At 45.0% G+C, this 23,131-nt stretch overlaps 2 pseudogenes; both read right to left on the bottom strand.

Annotated features, from left to right (window-relative positions):
- LOC125541757 overlaps positions 1 to 13,379 on the bottom strand; it is a 37,845-nt pseudogene extending 24,466 nt beyond the window's left edge.
- Positions 13,380 to 22,548: 9,169 nt separating this feature from the next.
- LOC125533335 lies at positions 22,549 to 22,687 on the bottom strand (annotated as a pseudogene).
- Positions 22,688 to 23,131: the final 444 nt, after the last annotated feature.

Raw genomic sequence — 23,131 nt, 5'->3', positions numbered from 1 at the left:
TGGGATCTTGTTCGCCACCATAGCCATGGTAGAGAGCACAGCCTGACATGGACATTGCTCCATTTGGCTTCCTCAAAGTTATCATTATGGATATTGTCATGTCTACAAGAAGCAATCGCTTGGCAATTTGTTGCTTCAAAAACATCTTCTGGAATTATATGGGATTAGAGGTGTTCTGGTTGCATGGCAGGTGTTCTCCCGAAAGCTAGATTGGTCACTGAGATTCCTAGTTCCAGTTCCATCAGCATACCCTGCCAAAAGGTGAGCTCACATCGCTGTGGTTTTAGAGCTCTTTTTCCTTTCACCTTTTTGACTCTCACATTTTTGTTTTCCTCCAATATCTTAGATGGAATGAAGCTAAAGGCGGAAGCAAATCTGAATGCATATCACACTCACTTTGACATCCTAATTAAGGCAGGGGTATATATAAGACTTCTACACATCTGAACCCCTGTTGGCTCTTCTTATGAAACAAATACATTGTGAGCATGGGTTATGTGTTGAGAAGGTCATTCAGGAATCGTCAATCATGACATTTTTATTATGTGAGTAGACTGCAAAATGAAACGACCATTCGACTTGCATGTTTAGTTTCCAATCTCTTTCCAGGGAAATGTCATGTGAAAAATGGTCAAAGAAAACTCACAATTAAAGAATATATATCAGCTTCTAAACGAGCGAGTGGTTGAACGTCAAACACATCTGCAAACAGGCAAAGCCTGTATGATCCAACTAACCAACCTTCATGTAGTTATGCATGTCATAAATTCTGGTCATACGCCATCATAAGATTGGGAAGTAAGAACAGACAGTTTTCCAAGCTCATTGCATAATGAAAGATGCATGAAATGGATAGACTAATTTTTAGCGTATCATAGCAAAGAAACCTGCACAAAATGGGACATTATTCATAGTAAGTGACTGTCGTTGTACGAATGCACATCAGTTCGGAATAAAATGGTCTTTTTCTTCTCTCTGCTCTTCAGTGTTTTCTTCACTTGCAAGGACGTAGCAGTCAACATCATCATGGAATAAGGAAATAAGTGACACTTACTCCATTTGTTACATCAGTTGCTGCAGAAACTCCTAATGGACTTAACTGAACCAAAAGTACAGCTTCAAGGACTGATGAGTAAAAAAAATGCTTGGCATTGGCTTGACTAGCGTTTGGTTGGAAAAAATAAGAAAAACATGGAGGGTATATGTGCCCAGTTACTGCCCACCAGTCGCATAGTTTGCATGATCACCATGACATCGTTGCAATGTGCCCACCATCAGCTGCAATGAGGACTGCTTCCGGTGCACCAAAAAGCATCACTGCTAATATCTGATAGTTCGGTGGCTGAAAAACAGGTCGAAAACACGCTGGACTCAGCTGCACAGAGTGGCAATGCAGAACACAGATGACAATGTAAACGGAACAGTCTAACGTAAACTAGTATACAGCTACTGATACAGGCTGTAAAGAAACACATAATACTACTCCCTCTGTTCCATAATCATAGTACTCGGCCGGCCAGTGAAGTGGTACTTACTCAACACTTCTGACATAGCAATGTACACATTGTCAGAGGAGTGATGACAATGGAACCAAGTAAATGAGTTACAGTAAGAATGAAACAACGAAGCAGGTAAAGGAATCGCAGTTCCTCAAATAACACGTGCTGTGAACAAGTTAGGTCAATGTTTACTGAACTAACAAAATGACGCTGGAACTAGCATCATATCTCACAATTATGAGAGTAAACTGAAATTCATTCTGTCCCCAAGATCCGTAAAGACTACTTGTTACTTGTTGGCATCAGGGAATGCTTGCGGATCTTGAGTTCTGCAGTTATCAGCGATGTCAACCCACTGCAATCAATGCTGAATGTTGAGCCCCAGTTTAAATCAGTCTGCAACTACGCCTTGTGACCATGTTCCTGCCACTTCATCTTCCTCAATCAATCAAGGCATCATTCCACAGACATGTCAAAGAGGATCACATATATTTCAGACATTGACTGGTGACGAAATAATTAATAACACGATTAATTTCGAGATTAGCAGTCATATTGATCTAGTATGATCATGGTTTGCTAACAGCTTCAGTAAACAAACAACATGTGCTACCTAAGCTAGCCAATGCACAAGCATGAGCATGCTGAAATAGCATTACTTGGCATACGTGGTGATAAAGGCAAGGCGCAATATGCAACAAGATAAAAAAAATAAATATTTTTGGCCAAATAAAAATATATAATAAATAAAATTCGTATTTAAGCATGAGTGTACAGAGGCGAGTCCTATAGCTGGCTTGTACACATGATATAGGGTTAAGATTAGCCTGCTGTAAGACCGTACATGACTTAGGACATGCATTTAGCAGCGCAGCTTGGTGAAAACAACTAGTCAGATTAGCAAAGTTACTAGGGGCAGTATCGACATGCAGCTGCTAATGTTCATGTGCTTACTAGAGGCAGTATCGACACGTATATAATTTAATACACTTCATATAAGTTGCTAGTTACACAAGCTAGAGTAGTGGATGCTAATTAAGCTACCAACAGAGCAGACGCTTCAGGTTAGTCAGTTGAACAAACAGGTTATGGTCTCACGTTAACTAGCTGCTAGTACAGGCATTGCAGAGAAACAGGGCTCTCGGCCAGCACCTTCCCACGGCGATGGACTTTGTGGAGCATTACAAACGATATTGTAAAAACAGAGCACTGACTGACTAGAGGAGGATGCAAAGATAATAAATCCCCAAAATTATCCTGCCTAGTTTCTGTATGTTTCTGTATGCAAAACCATCAACGAAGTCTGAATTCGCCTAATCAGAAGTAATCAAACTACAATTCTCAATGACACCGTCAGTAAGTTCTACTGCTACTTTACCCGGAGTGAAACTAAAGTCAGTTGTAAACAGCAGCATCCCACTGCTAAAATAGCAAATGGAAGAGATATCACCATTCAATAAACCTACAACAGCCAAAGCAAAACTACGTTCTCCAACTATATTGCTGTACATCTGAGTTTCTTCCTCACCTTGGCACCAAATCTTCTACTTGCAAATTAAATCAACACCTGCTGGACAGGAAAACGGGCACCTGCTGTAAAGGGGAGCCAAACTGCAGGATCGAATTAACACCTGCTGCGCATCTAGAACAGCCATTCAGTTAAAATCTACAACAGCCAAGCGAAACTGACCTCACCACGCGCCGAAAGGGTTTCCTTCTGCGCCCAGACATTTTGCTCATGAACATACATCAGTAGCTGCAATGCACATCTCTCACAGGGCAGGAGCAGGGGAAGCAGTAAACACCTACTTTGCAAATTAAACAGCTGATATGCAGAGGATTCCATGTGCTCTGAGGATGCTTGGAATCAGGGTAACCATATAGCTTCACAATCTACCTTCACCTCATGTAGGACCTGCAACACTACCAAAGCGAACATCACTAGCTGTGCATCTTCCACAGGTGTGGACAGCAGCAGAAGCTGAGAACATGTTACTAATCGTTATGTTTGTTTTATACTTGCACAGGAGTAGCAAAATGTCAGATAAATTTCACCCCACCATAGCTTAGCAATATATGCCAACCAAAGCCAACCTGGAGTACTAGTTTGGTTTCTCCCCAGTCACCAAGTCTTCCCTATAAGAGAAGGAGACACAGGAACACAATCCAGACCAGCAGCTCATCCCATCTAGGGAAGCCAATTTTACAGTTTAAAGCAAGTATCTGAACAAGTTACAGGCCAACCTCTGAACTAAGTAATCCTTGAGAACAAGTTACAGCATCTTCCCGCAGTCTAGACTAGGAGTGCTGGAAAATTTCTCAACAAGTTGTACCATCATTCAATCAGTATTGAAGCAGATAAAACTGGACGCCAGTTTACAAGTTGAAAGGCAAATATCATCTCAACAAAATAACAACGGCTAAAACTAGATAGATAGATAGATAGATAGATAGATAGCTCAAACTATTATTTTGAAGCAAACAGAATCTGTGCCCTTTCTGCGTGGTTTCCACCCTGTTTACTCCTGCGTGGATTGCTGGAGCTCCCTGGCTGCTCGAGCGGCCCGCCTCCGCTCACGGACTAATCATGGTATTTCCTTCCATGTCTTCGGTTTAAATGTCATCACTGTATATATCACAAATGATGTCAGATTAACAAACTTGTGCAAACTAATCTAACATGAAAATACATACACCTATGGATTAAAACAATGGAGAACAAACTTATACTATTGTACAAACGTGTTGATGTGGTGCATGGGATGGGAATGGATAGCTGCATTTGCTGGTAAAATGTGGCGAAGATAGAAAGACGTGGAGCATACCTTCATACCGAGCATCTAGCTCTTTGTACTCGATGCTGTCCAGTTGCTGCTGCAGGCAGCTCGGGAGTTTCCTTATAGCAGGACAGTGTAAAATTCTAAGCAATCCGAGGGGGGCGGGGGTGCTCTGCCGACAGAGACTCCAGCAATGTGAACCCACTGTTGCTGAAAATGCTCAGTGTCACGAGGGATGTGGGCAGACGGAGAATCCCCCCCAACATGCCAGCACCTGGTAATATTCTTAGAGATTCGAGACAAGGAGGAAGTGAATGCTCTCTTGCTGCTGCTACTGCTGCTGATGGCTCTGGTACATTTTTGGAGGTAGTGACTTCTCGTTTCTGGAGCCCACCCACCTAACATGTCAGGACTTGAACACTACTACAGTCTTCAATTTCTAAGGTCTTTAAGGACAGAGGAAGATGTAGAACCGCTTGTAAGCTTCCACATCCAGTTAAAGTTAGATGTTCTAGACATGGACAAAAGTGATTCATGGATGAGGATAACAACTCTGATACAGCCGTGGAAACGATTGCTTCACTGCAGCAAGACCCTTGGACTAACTCTGACATGCCCTGTTGCTTTCCCAATATGGACTCAAGCTTAATGCACCCAAAAATATACATGACCTCGAGAGATGTTGGGACGTTGAGCATCTCGACCAAGCTTTCACAATCTTTTAACTAGAAAAATACCATGGCTGGCAGGTGTTGACTCCTTTGGGATGCTGATAGTGTCAAACACGCATCATATCTGCCGCACCATCTTGTTTGCTTCGGTCGTTAGGAGTCCTAGTTAGATAGACTAGGTTGTTAAGGTTTATCTCTATCTAAGAGATCTTTCTTTCTCTCCAACATGTAATCTCCAACAACTTGTATGCGCTGTACAGGGAGGTGCGCCCCTGCTATATAAACACGTACACATCGCCCCCATCGGGTAAGACGTTTCCGCCATCGCACATGGTAATCAGAGCCCTTCTCTTCCAATCCTAGTCTCCCGATTGCATCTAGTGCATAGCCATGTCTTCATCCTCCGGCGCCACCCCTAGCCTCAATGGCCAGGTCACCGAAAAGCTCAATCGCACGAACTACGTGCTATGGCGCATGCAGGTCACACCCCACCTGCGGGGCGCCGGCGTTTTCGGCTACGTCGACGGCACCGCGCCGGAGCCAGCCAGACTCTACGTCACGAAAGATAAGGACAGTAAGGAGACTTCTGAGCCCAACCCTCTCCACCCACTCTGCATCCGGGAGGATCAACAGGTGCTTGGCTATTTGCTGAGCACCCTCTCCAAGGAGGTGCTGGTCGCGGTCACCGCGATCACCACGGCGCGCGAACTCTGGGTGGCGCTGGCGGGCATGTTCTCGTCCCAATCACTCAGCCGCGTCAACAACATCAGGATTGCACTCATCAACACGCAGAAGGGCAACCAGTCGGTCGCCTCCTACTTCGCCTCCCTCCGCGGCCTTGCTGATGAACTTGCTGCTGCGGGCAAGCCCATCCAGGATGACGAACTCATCTCGTACATTCTCCATGGCCTCGACGTCGACTACCAGCCGCTCGTCTCCGCCCTCGACGCCCGCGTCACGCCCGTCACCATCGACGAACTCTACGCCATGCTGAGTAACTTTGACCAGCGCATGGCCCAGTTCCGCGGCTCCTTCGGCGGCTTCAAGTCTTCTGCAAATGCCGCATCTCGTGGCCGTGGCGGCGGCCCTCGCTCGCGTGGATCTCCCCACAACAAGGGGCGGTCAGGAAACAACAGCAACGATAGCGGCGGCTCCAGCAACTCTCGCATCGGGCGCTCCACCAACTCCAAGTCTCGTCGTGGCGGCGGCTCCAGCAGGTCTCGCCCAGATGCACCACGCTGCCAGATCTGTGGCAAGCTTGGGCACACGGCCAAAGACTGTTGGTAGCGCTATGATGAAGATGATGACTCCTCTCAAGACGAGGACAAGGTTGCGGCAGCTGCGGACGGCTCCTACGGCGTCGACACGAACTGGTACGTCGACAGCGGGGCGACAAATCACATCACCAATGAGCTCGAGAAGGTCACCATGAAGGAGAAATACCGTGGCAAAGACCAAATCTACACTGCCAACGGCGAAGGTATGAGGATCAGTCACGTTGGTCATTCACTTTTTAGTACCCCTCGTTGTAAAATTCATCTAAAGAAAATCTTGCTAGTTCCTAGTGCCGATAAGAATCTTCTCTCTGTTCATAGAATTGCCATTGATAATCATGTCTTCCTTGAGTTTCATCCTTATTTTTTCTTGATCAAGGACCAGGCAACGAAGAAAATTCTCTATCGAGGTAGATGCGTTCGAGGACTCTACCCATTGATCCCGGAGCATAGAAGATCCAATAAACAAGCCTATGGTGTTGCCAAACTTTCGTCAACACGGTGGCACGATCGACTAGGACATGCTGCTTTCCCTTTAGTTGAAAAATTGCTTAGGAAAAATAAGCTCCCGTATGTTGGTGAGCGTGTTCTATTTGTGATTCTTGTCAACGAGCAAAAAGTCATCAATTGCCTTATCCTATATCTACTAGTGTTTCTACCAAACCCTTGCAATTAATCTTTTCTGATGTTTGGGGTCCTGCCCCAGTTCTGTTGGTAGACATACCTATTATGTGAGCTTCATAGATGACCACAGTAAATTCTCCTGGATCTATCTTCTCAAAAGAAGATCAGATGTCTTCCAAGTTTTTCAAAACTTTCAAGCTCTCGTTGAACGAAACTTTGATAGTAAGATCATTGCAGTTCAGTCTGATTGGGGAGGGGAATACGAGAAATTAAACTCATTTTTCCAAACCCTTGGCATATCACATCATGTGTCATGCCCCCACGCTCATCAGCAAAATGGCTCTGCCGAACGTAAGCACCGACATATAGTTGAGGTTGGATTACCCCTCCTAGCCGGTGCATCAATGCCTCTCAAGTTCTGGGATGAGGCTTTCCTCACAGCTGTTCATATCATAAACATGCTCCCTAGTCGAGTCATTAACAATGGAACTCCACTAGAACGCCTCCTTCACATGAAACCCGACTACAAATCTCTTCGTGTCTTTGGGTGTGCCTGTTGGCCCAATCTTCGTCCCTACAACAAACGCAAGCTCATGTTTCGCTCAAAACAATGTGTTTTTCTAGGGTATAGCAATCAACATAAAGGTGTCAAGTGCCTTGACATTGCAACTGGACGTGTCTACATTTCACGTGATGTTGTCTTCGAGGACACCAAGTTTCCTTTTGCTGATCTTCATCCTAACGCCGGTGCTTTGCTCCGTCAAGAGATTCTTCTTTTGCCTCCTCATCTATCCGGTGTTGATCAAGGGGGAAACGATTGTGATAATGATCAACTGTTGACTAACCCTCTTACTGATGACATGCATGAGTCTTGTGATATTACAGGTGAAAACAGTGAAGAAAACAGAGAAGAAAATGGTGAAAAAAACCCTCAGCCGAAGACATATTTCATGTGCCCGGAATCTGGGGACAAATCCTCCTCGGGATCTGTTCCCCTGCAGGGCAGCGGATCCTCCTCGGGATCGGTGGTGGCAGATGCGCCAGGGGTGCAGCCTGCATGTGCACCCGCCTCGGTCCAGACGCGCGCCTCGTCGCCACCCGCGGGCCGCAGCACGACATCGCCTACATGCCAATCGCCATCTGCCACGCGTCATCGCTCAGTTGGTGCGGGCGGCGCACGCTTCTCCACCCAGCCCGTGTGTTACAAGCGGCGGCCCCCAACTCGTCCGACCAACGTGGGGCTTGAAGCTGGTGCGGGATCCAGTGTCGGTGCGCGCGCGCCCACGCATCCGACCAGCGTCCGACCCGAGGCCGATTCGTCATCATGTGACCATGATGAGTCCACTCCTCTAGCGGGATCTTCTGCGGAGTCTGCACGTACACGGCTGCTGGAATCTGCCATAGAAAATCCGAATGAGGCAGAACCTGCCGCTGCAGCGCGTGGATCGTCCTTGGGATTGGTTCCTGCAGCAACTCCTGCTCATGCTGCGGAATCCTCTGCAGCCGAAAATTTGGCTGGTTCTCCGTGCCGTACAAGATCACAAAAGGGAGTAATACAACCTGTTGACTACAAACGAGTAACAAAATATGGCATGGTTTGTTCTACAGGTGAACCTCTTACTCTAGAAGAAGCACTTGGTGATGAAAAATGGCAGAAAGTGATGAATGAAGAATACATGGCTCTAAAGAAGAATAATACATGGCACTTAGTTCCTCCACAGCAAGGTAAAAATTTAATTGATTGCAAGTGGGTTTTCAGGATCAAGAGGAAATCTGATGGAACTATTGACCGTTACAAAGCTAGGCTAGTTGCAAAGGGGTTTAAACAACGATATGGTATTGACTATGAGGATACTTTTAGTCTAGTTGTTAAAGCTGCAACCATTCGTCTAGTTTTGTCTATTGCTGTTTCTAGGGGCTGGAGTCTCAGACAGTTAGACGTTTAGAATGCATTTCTTCACGGTGTTCTGGAAGAGGAAGTGTACATGAAGCAACCTCCTGGGTTTGAAAGCAAGAAAACTCCCTCCTATGTGTGTAAACTTGACAAGGCACTGTATGGGTTAAAGCAAGCACCGAGAGCATGGTACTCTCGACTCTGTCACAAAATGCAAGCACTTGGTTTTATTCCATCAAAATCTGACACTTCTTTGTTCATCTACAACAAGTTCAACACATGCATATTTGTTTTAATATATGTTGATGATATCATTGTGACAAGCTCATCAAATGAAGCAATCACAGGACTGTTGAAAGATTTGAGTGCAGATTTTGCTTTGAAAGATCTTGGTGACTTGCATTATTTTCTTGGAATTGAGGTGAAGAAGCACACAGATGGACTTCATCTCTCTCAGGGAAAGTATGCAACTGATCTTGTAAAAAAGGCTGGTCTACAAGGTTGCAAGCCTACACCTACTCCATTATCCAGTTCAGAAAAACTGACTCTCACAAAAGGTAATCTTTTGAGTCAAGAAGATAGCACCAAGTATAGAAGCTTGGTAGGAGCCCTTCAATATCTTACCCTGACTAGGCCTGATATATCTTTTGCTGTCAATAAAGTATGCCAGTTTCTTCATGCACCTACCAATGTTCACTTCACTGCTGCAAAACACATAGTGAGATATGTCAAAGGAACTTTGAGTATTGGCTTAGATTTCAGCAGATCATCCTCTAATCTGGTCAGTGCCTTTTCTGACTCAGACTGGGCAGGGTGCTTGGATGACAGGCGGTCCACTGGTGGCTTTGCAATATTTTTTGGACCAAATCTGATTTCATGGTGTGCTCGAAAACAAGCCACTGTTTCCAGGTCTAGCACAGAGGCAGAATATAAAGCACTTGCAAATGCTACCGCTGAAATTATATGGGTTCAATCCATGCTGAAAGAACTAGGTATAAAGAACACACCAGCTCCATGTCTGTGGTGTGACAATCTTGGTGCAACTTATTTGTCTGCTAATCCAGTTTTTCATGCAAGAACAAAGCATATTGAAATAGATTTTCATTTTGTTTGAGAGAGAGTTGCTCAAAAGCAACTTGATATTCGCTTCATTCATTCCAAAGATCAGCTTGCAGATGGTTTTACTAAGGCTTTACCTGTGAGGAGCTTTGAGAACTTCAGACATAATCTCAACTTAATGAAGTTGTGATTAAGGGGGGTGTCAAACACGCATCATTTCTGCCGCACCATCTTGTTTGCTTCGGTTGTTAGGAGTCCTAGTTAGATAGACTAGGTTGTTAAGGTTTATCTCTATCTAAGAGATCTTTCTTTCTCTCCAAGATGTAATCTCCAACAACTTGTATGCGCTGTACAGGGAGGTGCGCCCCTGCTATATAAACACGTACACGTCGCCCTCATCGGGTAAGACGTTTCCGCCATCGCACAGATAGCTCAAGAGGAGCTTGTGAGTATCCGGTCAGATTCTTGCAGTTTCCAATCATTAATCTCCTCAAGGATACCAAGCTTTGGAACACTTCCTTTGGCCAGTGGACGAGTACATCACATTCATAAATTTCCAACTGTTCCAGATGTACAAGATAGTCCCACTGTTCTAGTGCACCTGGCCCAAAGAATAAGTTGCAACATCCCAAGTCCATAACTGTAAGTGGGGATTTCTGGTTCCATTGCCCCTTTCTGTCCACTGATACAATTGAAGTGCACTCAGCCTTTGATGTTGTTTCTGTGTTTTCTAGCATCAGTTTCAGGTTGGTCAATGAAGACAAATACCTATCTACACAATGGAATATCTCTTGCCTGCCATCTCTAACTTCTAGTACTCTGAGTTCTGGTGCTTCAGGTAAATCTATCAGCTTTGGGCATTCCTGAATTGTTAGTTTCTTAAGACGGGGAAACAATATCTCTTCTCCTTCGGCAGCAGCATCCCATCTCTGAAAGCTTACCAAGCATTTCAATTCGAGTACCTTCAGGGAAGGAAACGATGAGTGTACCAACCTGTAGTCTCCACTCCATGGTTCTTGAAGCAACCGTCCTTCAGATAATGCTATCTGCTCCCCACATTTCCCAATAAACAAAAATTGTGCTTCAGGTAATGCTACCAACTTTTGACAATAACTAATAAGCAGCTTCTCAAGCACAGGAAATATTATCCTGTCTTCTTGCCTCTCATTTATTTCCCACCATCTATCAAATTTCAACAGACCAACTAGCTGTAGCTGCTTCAGTTTTGGAAAAGTAAAGGATGAACCACATCTGAACAAAAATTGCAATCTTCCACAATAAAAAGATGGATCTCAACCATGTTTTGCAACATACCGATGCACTCTCCTCCATAGAAATGTATCTTCAGAAACTGCAGCCCATCATGAGGTTTGAAATTGTCGAGCACCTTGCTCTCGCAAATAGAAGTCCATCTTAATGTCAATTCTCTGAGATCCTTCTTATTTCCAAGATTTGAAACTTTTGCCTCTGCTTCTATAACATTCTCTGCCTGACATAACTCTGGCTTACCACCAAGGTTCAAATCCTGCAGCTCTGCAACATCACTGCAATCAGGTCCCATAACTGCTGCTACAAAGCATGTAATTGTCTGCAGCCTAGTGAGTTTTCCGAGTTCTGCAGGCATGCTCTTCAACTTCGGACACCCATCAGTGTAGAGATGACACAGGGAAGTCATATACTTCATTTTCCTTGGAAGTCGTTCAAGATAACGGCAGTTGGAAAGGTCCAAATTTTGCAAGGTATATAGAATACTTATATCTTCAGGAAGTGATTTGATATCACTGTATGAGAGATCAAGGTACCTCAGGTGATGAAGGTACTTTGGTTTCAGTAAAATCGATTCTGTCTTTATATAGAGCTTCAAGGCATGCAAAGATCTGTATTTTGATAGATGTTGCAATGAGCTTCGCACAGGACTATGGCATATCAGAGTTTGGATAGCAGGGGATCTTTTGTCCATATAATCATTCAAAATACCTCCTGTTTCTTCATATGGCAAGAACAAATGTCGAGCAGCATATGGAAGGCACTCGATTTGACTTAATTACTTATTTGCAATGATACATTCCTTTCCCATAACAAACATTGCAATATCATGCATAAGATCATGAATTTTACATGTAGTTCTGAAACGGTCCTCCTTGTAGCCTTTAAATTCTTATATATCCAGAAAGAATGCTTGATGCCAGCTCAATAAAAAAATGTTTTCCAATGGTTTCAAGACTATATTCCTCCTGTTCTGGGATAAAGCCATTTGCGATCCATAGTTGGATAAGCTTCTCCACATTAATCTTGTAATCCTTGGGAAATAAGGCACAGAAAGCAAAGCACTACTTCATGTGTGCTGGCAAATCATTGTGGCTAAGCTTGAGTATTGGCAAAATTCCAGTTTCCCCAGTGCAAATACTGCTCCTAGATGATACAGACTTCCACTCTTCCACGCTGGTCTTGGTACGAAGTACAGATCCCAGTGCAGTTGCAGCTAATGGAGAGCCACGACATCTCTTCACAATATCACCAACCATCTCGAGTAGCTCAGGAGGCCTTTCTTTCTTTGGACTGAATGCTCTGGCCTCAATAATTTCCTCTATGAAGTTATCCTTCAAAACATTGAGATTGTAGGTTCTATCTGCACCCATAATCTCAGCAACTTGTTTATCACGGGTTGTTGTCAACACTGCACTACCCATACCACCATGCTGAAGGCAGACCTTCAGCCTTTCCCACTTATGGACCTCTCTATTCCAGACATCATCCAATACAAGGAGATACCTCTGCCCGCTGACCAATTTTTGAAGTCTATCTAGTGGTGATTTGTCTGTATCTTCATTCTTCTTGGGAGATGCTTCGACTATACTCTTAGCCAGGGAGTTCACATCAAATATATTAGAGATACAAACCCAGAGCAGCAACTGAAAATGCTTCTGAATATCAGGTCCGTTGTATATAAGTTGTGCTAATGTGGTCTTGCCAAGGCCCCCCATTCCAACAACGGGAACAACTACAAGATCCGAGCTGCTAGCTTGACCAAGTAGTATATCAACAATCTTCTTCTTATCTTCGTGTCTGGACTGGCTAGCAATTTTTCGTGGGTCGGTGATAACATAATCAGTCTGCCTCCACTGCTTCGAAACCGGTGGCTGTGGTCGGTACTTGAACCTAAAGGCATGCATCTCTGCTACGAGGACTTCAATGGCCTGTAGAATCTGGTAAAGCTTGCGACCCATCTTGTAACGGAACACAATACGGTTGTGAATAGGGAACAGTTTTGTTGCATTGGAGCCAAGCTTCGTGTAGTGCCCCTTCTTCTTGGCTTCACGGCGGAGTGCTTCATACTTTAATTCATTGAACACTTCATTCGCCTCATAGGCCACTGTCTTGAGCTCCTGGAGCCAAGCTTTCGCTCCTTCTCTGTGTGCCGTGGCCTGCTCCTCGGCATCGGTGATGACATCGAGAATGTCCGGGAGCTTGCGTTTGAGAATCTTGTGCTGCTCCTCCATTCCCTCCATGACCGTGTATTGGTCCAAGAGGGAGCTGGACGCCTTGTTCATCAGCATGGACACCAGTGGCCGGATGGCCATGGCAGCCACCAGCTCCGCCATTGCAATACACGAACACAAGTGCACTGCACAATTAATGGAGAAGAGAATGGTGTGAGCAAGACATGCATAGGTTGGGATCTGTTTTTGATGTGCGATGGCGGAAACGTCTTACCCGATGAGGGCGATGTGTACGTGTTTATATAGCAGGGGCGCACCTCCCTGTACAGCGCATACAAGTTGTTGGAGATTACATCTTGGAGAGAAAGAAAGATCTCTTAGATAGAGATAAACCTTAACAACCTAGTCTATCTAACTAGGACTCCTAACAACCGAAGCAAACAAGATGGTGCGGCACATATGATGCGTGTTTGACACCCCACCTTAATCACAACTTCATTAAGTTGAGATTATGTCTGAAGTTCTCAAAGCTCCTCACAGGTAAAGCCTTAGTAAAACCATCTACAAGCTAATCTTTGGAATGAATGAAGCGAATATCAAGTTGCTTTTGAGCAACTCTCTCTCGAACAAAATGAAAATCTATTTCAATATGCTTTGTTCTTGCATGAAAAACTGGATTAGCAGACAAATAAGTTGCACCAAGATTGTCACACCACAGACATGGAGCTGGTGTGTTCTTTATACCCAGTTATTTCAGCACGGATTGAACCCATATAATTTTAGCTGTAGCATTTGCAAGTGCTTTATATTCTGCCTCTGTGCTAGACCTGGAAATAGTGGCTTGTTTTCGAGCACACCATGAAATCAGATTTGGTCCAAAAAATATTGCAAAGCCACCAGTGGACCGCCTGTCATCCAAGCACCCTGCCCAGTCTGAGTCAAAAAAGGAACTGACCAGATTAGAGGATGATCTGCTGAAATCTAAGCCAATACTCAAAGTTCCTTTGACATATCTCACTATGCGTTTTGCAGCAGTGAAGTGAACATTGATAGGTGCATGAAGAAACTGGCATACTTTATTGAAAGCAAAAGATATATCAGGCCTAGTCAGGGTAAGATATTGAAGGGCTCCTACCAAGCTTCTATACTTGGTGCTATCTTCTTGACTCAAAAGATTACCTTCTGTGAGAGACAGTTTTTCTGAACTGGATAATGGAGTAGGTGTAGGCTTGCAACCTTGTAGACCAGCCCTTTTTACAAGATCAGTTGCATACTTTTCCTGAGAGAGATGAAGTCCATCTGTGTGCTTATTCACCTCAATTCCAAGAAAGTAATGCAAGTCACCAAGATCTTTCAAAGCAAAATCTGCACTCAAATCTTTCAACAGTCCTGTGATTGCTTCATTTGATGAGCTTGTCACAATGATATCATCAACATATATTAAAACAAAGGGTTTTTATCAGTTTTGCCATCGGCTGTCTAATGCTACTCAGTTTTGCCACTAAATGTTTTCACTAATAAAAAATGCCACTGCTCCGTTAGACACAAACTTGGAAATGCCATTTTTCACCATTACCGTCTGGTCAATGCACGTTGACTGGAGGTAGATGACAAAAATACCCCTGTCCCCCCGTCTCTCTGTGTTGACTTGTGGGACCATTTGTAAGGTGTGCATGAAAATAGAATAAAAATTGTCGTCTTGGGGTTTCGAACCCAAGACCACAACCTCCAGTAAAGAGCGAGCAAACCAACTGAGCTAAGGAGATGTTATGTTGCAGAAGGAGATATATCCATTATATATTATATGGAATAATATTCCAACACAACAACGTCTCGTATATTTTCCTGTTGCTAAATAGTTGAACTTCGGTTTGAAAGTTACTATGGACAACAGATCCGCACGAGCGGCTGGCCGGCTAGAAGAAACTGTCTGGTACTAGTAGACATAAACAAATGAGGCAGACCGCCACGCCCAAACTTTTTGATGGTCACACACTAATTGACAGAAACAACACATATGACAGCACGATCACATATTATTTTATATTTCTATGAAAATTTCAGCATGGTTGCTGCCCATTTTTCTGAAAATGACACAAACACAAAGTGGTTCACGGACATAAATAAGGTTCGAAATATCAACTTGTTGTTTTTTCAGCACACACAAATCAGGTTCACAAACATAAATAAGGTTCAATAACATCCACTTGTTGGTCGAAATATAAAGGTCCAAATTCTCAAACATGCATAAGGTTGAAAGGAAACATGTCCAGGTTCACAAGCAAAAGGTCACGATCACACAAACTTCACATATGTAGCTTCTTTTTGCTTCTTGTGTTTTTAGCAGGACTGTCTGGTGGTTCCGCATTTGCAATTCGAATATGCATGGGAGACGAAACAAATCCACTTGCAGGTCCATCGGTTGTGGTACAAACTTCATTTTGCATGTCCTTCCGTTTCCTAGTGTTCTTCACACTTTCCTTTGAGCTGTACAGAAGTTAGTCATGTTGCAAAAAAGAATGAAAATAGATGTTGAAAATACATATAGAAAAGCACATGTTCTTTTGATGTTACCTAGCAGAACTTGCAACCATTGATAGTTCAGGGTCGCCTTCTCCTGCCACAAAAGGAGCTTCCCTAGCTTGGAGGTCAGCCTCATCTTCTCCAAATGTCGGGTCAACTGGATTTGTGCACAATCTGGCAATGTGCCCGAAGCCTCCACATCGCTTGCACTTCCTTTTCCTGGCGCCCACGCCAGCACCTTCAGCACTAGATCTAATTCTAGTCTTCCTTGGTCGGCCTTTTGGCCTCCTCAACACTGGAGCATGTAGTTTGAAGCCAGGGTCAACAATGTCCCAGTGTTGCTTGCCTACCATTGCAGGTATGTTGTCCGCATACGCAGCCTTAAATTTTGCAACGGAGTAGAACTCATGTACATATGGTTCAATTTCTGATACTGGACCTCGTAGTGAAGTAATAAAGTACAGGGCATGGATACATGGCAAACCCTTGACCTGCCATTGCCTGCAGCCGCTACATGTTTCCTTTGCGATGTCAACAGGGTACCTCCATTCCCTATTCTCTTTGTCCACTGCAGTAATTTCTGCCTCAACATCACTGCGTCTAATTACCATCATCTTCAGCCCTAAAAAAACACAAAACATTAATTATTGAATTGAGTTGTTATGAAATTAATCAATTGAAAGAGTACAAGATATTTACCTTTGGATTCGGCATGCAGTGCCTTTATCACACTTGGTATTAGGAGATGGCCAAGCCATTTTTCTAATGCTATCCTCATCCGCAGATCAAACTTCTCCATTATCATCTGCCTAATCTTGTCCAACATGTCGACAACAAGAAGAGACTTAACTTTTCTGACTTTTCTATTAAATGACTCTGCGAGGTTGTTGTTGACGTAGTCAACCTTGCATATTTCATTGAACTTGCTTCTATACCATATCTTTGTGTGGTGTTCAGCCATATATTTTTGGACACTCTTCTTAGCAAGGATCTGTTTCATATGCCAGTTGTGCTTTCTAGAGCTGAAAGTTAAGCTTGCAGCCCAAAGATTATCATCATAGACCTTGCCCTTGAATTTTTTTTGAAAATTTGCAGCAAGATGCCTCATACACTCCCTATGCTCCACTCCAGGCCACACTTGTTCTACTGCTGTCTCTAAACCTTTGCAAGCGTTAGTGTGTATGACTAGTCCTTCAGGATGCCCAATAAGCCCACGCAGATTTTGAAGAAACCAAGCCCAACTTTCAGATGATTCTGTCTCTAGCACCCCATATGCAACTGGGTAAAGCCAATTACGGCCATCAATGGCACAAGCAGAAGCTAGTTGCCCTTTGAATCTCCCATTTAGTGCAGTTGAGTCTACGGCCAAGTATGGTCGACATCCATTTAAAAAGCCTTGCCAACATGCCTTGAATGAAACAAACACCCTCCTAAAGCATTCCTTCTCCCTCACTTTTCCTTTGATCTTGTACTTTACAGTTTCTTTGTCTATTTCCACTACACTACCAAGAGAACACTTCTCCACCTTAGCCTTGAAACTATAGAGACGATGGAAGCTATCTTCCCATTTTCCACTAATCATATCCATTGCTTTGTCTTTACCACGAGATACACGCATGTATGGCACCGTGAAGTGGTACTTCTCATGGATCTTCTCTTGAAGAGCAGTAGGGCCAATATCTGGGTTCTTTCTCACCCACTCCAGCACAACATCAGCAACCCACCTGCTCTTTGCCGGCTTGAACTTCTCACTTCTCATCTTAGTTGGGCATGTATGAGAGAAAGGACACACCTTGATCTGTAGGAAACAACAAAATCAGTTAGTATGTTAAACTTGCCACATTTGTATAGTTACCAGTTCCACAAAATAAAGGGTACAATAAACAAATCAATTAGATGTTAGCAAGTTATACCTGAAATATTGTGCTATTCCTCATATAAGAGTCATGAATTCTCCACTTACACCTCTTATATGCACAACTTGCTCTCAGCCTCTTAGAATCACTCTTTTCGACTGTATAGTCAAATTCACGTTTAACTGCAAAAGTAGAAAGTGCATTCTTGCAGTCCAACAAAGAGGGGAATACCGAGCCTTCTGCAAATAATGGGTTCTCCTTGTTATATACTACAACAAGTCTGTCCTCCTCCTCCTCTTCCTCTTCATCAACTAAACCCATGTCTCTATTCTCTTCTTCCTCTTCAGTGTCAGTGGATTCATATGCTGGAGGATTATCTTCCTCTTCCATATCTGCCGAATCATCTTCTTTGGTAGACTTCTTGACCAAGTCTGGATACTGCCGCTCACCATCATTATCCGAGAGAATAGCATCATCAGGTATAGCATCATTAGTTATGTCTCTATTAGCATCGTCAACACTATTAGACTGCTTGACTCCCTGTATGTTGACTGTATCAACATCAACTGCCTGACTCCCTGTATGTTGACTCTCACTGTAACAAGGTTGTGTAGGTGGATTATGGCTAGGTGTGCTAGGAGTTTGGGATTTTTGAAGAACCTCAATTTGCATAGATATTTTCTTTGAATCTTGATGTTTTCCAAACATCAAAGCTGCATCATCATCACATACAACAGCAACCCATTTATTCTGCTCCCTGTCATAGTACTTCAACTCAACGTAATCACGCCACCCCCATGGATAGGTATCACACAGTTTGTGCAGCAAGGTTTTGTGTGTGATACTAGGTTCTACGAATAGATGAAAATCAAAGCCGCTAACATATCGCTTGAGACCATCGCTATTCTCACGGCTTGTTTCCATCCTAACTATCAGCATACAAGCAGTATCTGCATCCATCCTGACCATCAGGAACACAAGTACCAAATTGCACGCGATTATCAGTAAGGCAAAGTCAGCTACTACAAATTCTATGTACAAATTTCTACCTCTACAAGTTATATTCAACCACACACGCACACTAAGAATTAGTATACTCACAATGCAGGAATTTCAGAGCATATGTCATGTTGGGGCGTCCTGTGGCCGATGCAAGCCTCCGATTCGGTCCTGCTGTCCGTCGCCATTGCCGTGGAACAATTGCACTTCAAGACTCGGGAGGAGCTGCGGAGTCAGCCGGGAGAAGCGTCGGAGCTGCCTGCCTCCCGTGGCGGTGTCGGGCGGGAGGAAGAGCCGAAGCTGGGATGGGTGGCGGCACTCGGCGGGAGGCGCCGCAGCTGCGGCGAGTGGGGGCGCGCCGGAGCTGGGCGGGCAGCCCGGCGACCGGCGGTGCCAGGTGAGGATTTTGGCAGGCGGCGGCGATGACTGGGGATATTGGTTCCGGCTGGGGAAAGGGAAACTGCCATGAACAGATCGGGTCAAGGATTAGATAAGATTTTGTTTAGTTAGGTTCAGACATCTGTATATAAGGTCTGTATCTCCTCACAAAACAAATTGTTTCCATGGTTTAGTTGGTTAGCTTGTGCGCCTGTGTAGCCCGTGGTCTTGGGTTCGAACCCCTAGCCTCCCAATTTTTCTTCTCTTTTTCTCATGCGGCCCTTACAAATGGGATAGGGGTAATTTCGTCATCTAACTTCAGTCAACGTGTATTGACCAAATGGTAACGGTGAAAAATGGTCTTTTTGAGCTTGATTTAACAGAACAGTGGCATTTTTGAGTAGTGAAAATGTTTAGTGGCAAAACTGAGTAGCGCTAGACAGGCGATGGCAAAACTGATAAAAACCCTAAAACAAATATGCATGTGTTGAACTTGTTGTAGATGAACAAAGAAGTGTCAGATTTTGATGGAATAAAACCAAGTGCTTGCATTTTGTGACAGAGTCGAGAGTACCATGCTCTCGGTGCTTGCTTTAACCCATACAGTGCCTTGTCAAGTTTACACACATAGGAGGGAGTTTTCTTGCTTTCAAACCCAGGAGGTTGCTTCATGTACACTTCCTCTTCCAGAACACAGTGAAGAAACGCGTTCTGAATGTCTAACTGTCTGAGACTCCAGCCCCTAGAAACAGCAATAGACAAAACTAGACGAATGGTTGCAGCTTTAACAACTGGACTAAAAGTATCCTCATAGTCAATACCATATCGTTGTTTAAACCCCTTTGCAACTAGCCTAGCTTTGTAAGGTCAATAGTTCCATCAGATTTCCTCTTGATCCTGAAAACCCACTTGCAATCAATTAAATTTTTACCTTGCTGTGGAGGAACTAAGTGCCATGTATTATTCTTCTTTAGAGCCATGTATTCTTCATTCATCGCTTTCTGCCATTTTTCATCACCAAGTGCTTCTTCTAGAGTAAGAGGTTCATCTGTAGAACAAACCATGCCATATTTTGTTACTCGTTTGTAGTCAACAGGTTGTATTACTCCCTTTTGTAATCTTGTACGGCGCGAAGAACCAGCCAAATTTTCGGCCGCAGAGGATCCCGCAGCATGAGCAGGAGTTGCTGCAGTAACCAATCCCAAGGAGGATCCACGCGCTGCAGCGGCAGGTTCTGCCTCATTCGGATTTTCTATGGCAGATTCCAGCAGCCGTGTACGTGCAGACTCCGCAGAAGATCCCGCTACATGAGTGGACTCATCATGGCCACATGATGGCGAATCGGCCTCGGGTCGGACGCTGGTCGGATGCGTGGGCACGCGCGCACCAACACTGGATCCCGCGCCAGCTTCAGGCCCCACGTTGGTCGGACGAGTTGGGGGCCGCCGCTTGTAACACACGAGCTGGCTGGAGAAGCGTGCGCCGCCCGCACCAACTGAGCGATGACGCATGGCAGATAGCGATTGGCATGTAGGCGATGTCGTGCTGCGGCCCGCGGGTGGCGACGAGGCGTGCGTCTGGACTGAGGCGGGTGCACATGCAGGCTACACCCCTGGTGCATCTGCCGCCACCGATCCCGGGGAGGATCCGCTGCCCTGCAGGGGAACAGATCCCGAGGAGGATTTGTCCCCAGATTCCGGGCACATGAATATGGCTTCGGCTGAGGTTTTTTTTCACCATTTTCTTCTCTGTTTTCTTCGCTGTTTTCACCTGTAATATCACAAGACTCATGCATGTCATCAGTAAGAGGGTTAGTCAATAGTTGATCGTTATCACAATCGTTTCCCCCTTGATCAACACCGGATAGATGAGGAGGCAAAAGAAGAATCTCTTGACGGAGCAAAGCACCGGCGTTAGGATGAAGATCAGCAAAAGGAAACTTGGTTTTATCAAAGACAATATCACGTGAAATGTAGACATGTCAAGTTGCAACGTCAAGGCACTTGACACCTTTATGTTGATTGCTATACCCTAGAAAAACACATTGTTTTGAGCGAAACATGAGCTTGCGTTTGTTGTAGGGACGAAGATTGGGCCAACAGGCACACCCGAAGACACGAAGAGATTTCTAGTCGGGTTTCATGTGAAGGAGGCGTTCTAGTGGAGTTTCATTGTTAATGACTCGACTAGGGAGCATGTTTATGATATGAACAGCTGTGAGGAAAGCCTCATCCCAGAACTTGAGAGGCATTGATGCACCGGATAGGAGGGCTGATCCAACCTCAACTATATGTCGGTGCTTACGTTCGGCAGAGCCGTTTTGCTGATGAGTGTGGGGGAATGACACATGATGTGATATGCCAAGGGTTTGGAAAAATGAGTTTAATTTCTCGTATTCCCCTCCCCAATCAGACTGAACTGCAATGATCTTACTATCAAATTTTCGTTCAACGAGAGCTTGTAAGTTTTGAAAAACTTGGAAGACATCTGATCTTCTTTTGAGAAGATAGATCCAGGAGAATTTACTGTCGTCATCTATGAAGCTCACATAATAGGTATGTCTACCAACAGAACTGGGGGCAGGACCCCAAACATCAGAAAATATTAATTGCAAGGGTTTGGTAGAAACACTAGTAGATATAGGATAAGGCAACTGATGACTTTTCGCTCGTTGACAAGAATCAGAAATAGTTTCAAGATCACGCTCACCAAAATACGGGAGCTTATTTTTCCTAAGCAATTTTTCAACTAAAGGGAAAGCAGCATGTCCTAGTCGATCGTGCCACCGTGTTGATGAAAGTCTGGCAACACCATAGGCTTGTTTATTGGATCTTCTATGCTCCGGGATCAATGGGTAGAGTCCTCGAACGCATCTACCTCGATAGAGAATTTTCTTCATTGCCTGATCCTTGATCAAGAAAAAATAAGGATGAAACTCAAGGAAGACATGATTATCAATGGCAATTCTATGAACAGAGAGAAGATTCTTATCAGCACTAGGAACTAGCAAGATTTTCTTTAGATGAATTTTACGACGAGGGGTACTAAAAAGTGAATGACCAACGTGACTGATCCTCATACCTTCGCCGTTGGCAGTGTAGATTTGGTCTTTGCCATGGTATTTCTCCTTCATGGTGACCTTCTCGAGCTCATTGGTGATGTGATTTGTCGCCCCGCTGCGACGTACCAGTTCGTGTCGACGCCGTAGGAGCCGTCCGCAGCCGCCGCAACCTTGTCCTCGTCTTGAGAGGAGTCATCATCTTCATCATAGTGATACCAACAGTCTTTGGCCGTGTGCCCAAGCTTGCCACAGATCTGGCAGCGTGGTGCATCTGGTCTAGACCTGCTGGAGCCGCCGCCACGACGAGACTTGGAGTTGGTGGAGCGCCTGATGCGAGAGTTGCTAGAGCCGCCGCCACCATTGCTGTTGTTTCCTGAACGCCCCTTGTTGCGGGGAGATCCACGTGAGCGAGGGCCGCCGCCACGGCCACGAGATGCGGCATTTGGAGAAGACTTGAAGCCGCCAGAGGAGCCGTGGAACTGGGCCATGCGCTGGTCAAAGTTACTCAGCATGGCGTAGAGTTCGTCGATGGTGACAGGCGTGACGCGGGCGTCGAGGGCGGAGACGAGCGGCTGGTAGTCGACGTCGAGGCCATGGAGAATGTAAGAGATGAGTTCGTCATCCTGGATGGGCTTGCCCGCAGCAGCAAGTTCATCAGCAAGGCCGTGGAGGGAGGCGAAGTAGGAGGCGACCGACTGGTTGCCCTTCTGCGCGCTGATGAGCGCAGTCCTGATGTTGTTGACGCGGCTGAGTGACTGGGACGAGAACATGCCCGCCAGCGCCACCCAGAGTTCGCGCGCCGTGGTGATCGCGATGACCGCGACCAGCACCTCCTTGGAGAGGGTGCTCAGCAAATAGCCAAGCACCTGTTGATTCTCCCGGACCCAGAGTGGGTGGAGAGGGTTGGGCTCAGAAGTCTCCTTACCGTCCTTATCTTTGGTGACGTGGAGTCTGGCCGGCTCCGGTGCGGTGCCATCGACGTAGCCGAAAACACTGACGCCCCGCGGGTGGGGTGTGACCTGCGTGCGCCATAGCACGTAGTTCGTGCGATTGAGCTTTTCGCTGACCTAGCCATT

The sequence above is a fragment of the Triticum urartu genome, chromosome 1 (genome assembly GCF_003073215.2).
Source record: "Triticum urartu cultivar G1812 chromosome 1, Tu2.1, whole genome shotgun sequence".
Taxonomy (NCBI): Eukaryota; Viridiplantae; Streptophyta; class Magnoliopsida; order Poales; family Poaceae; genus Triticum; species Triticum urartu.
Note: the sequence above shows the minus strand (reverse complement) of the source record. Positions and strands in the feature narration are given on the sequence as shown.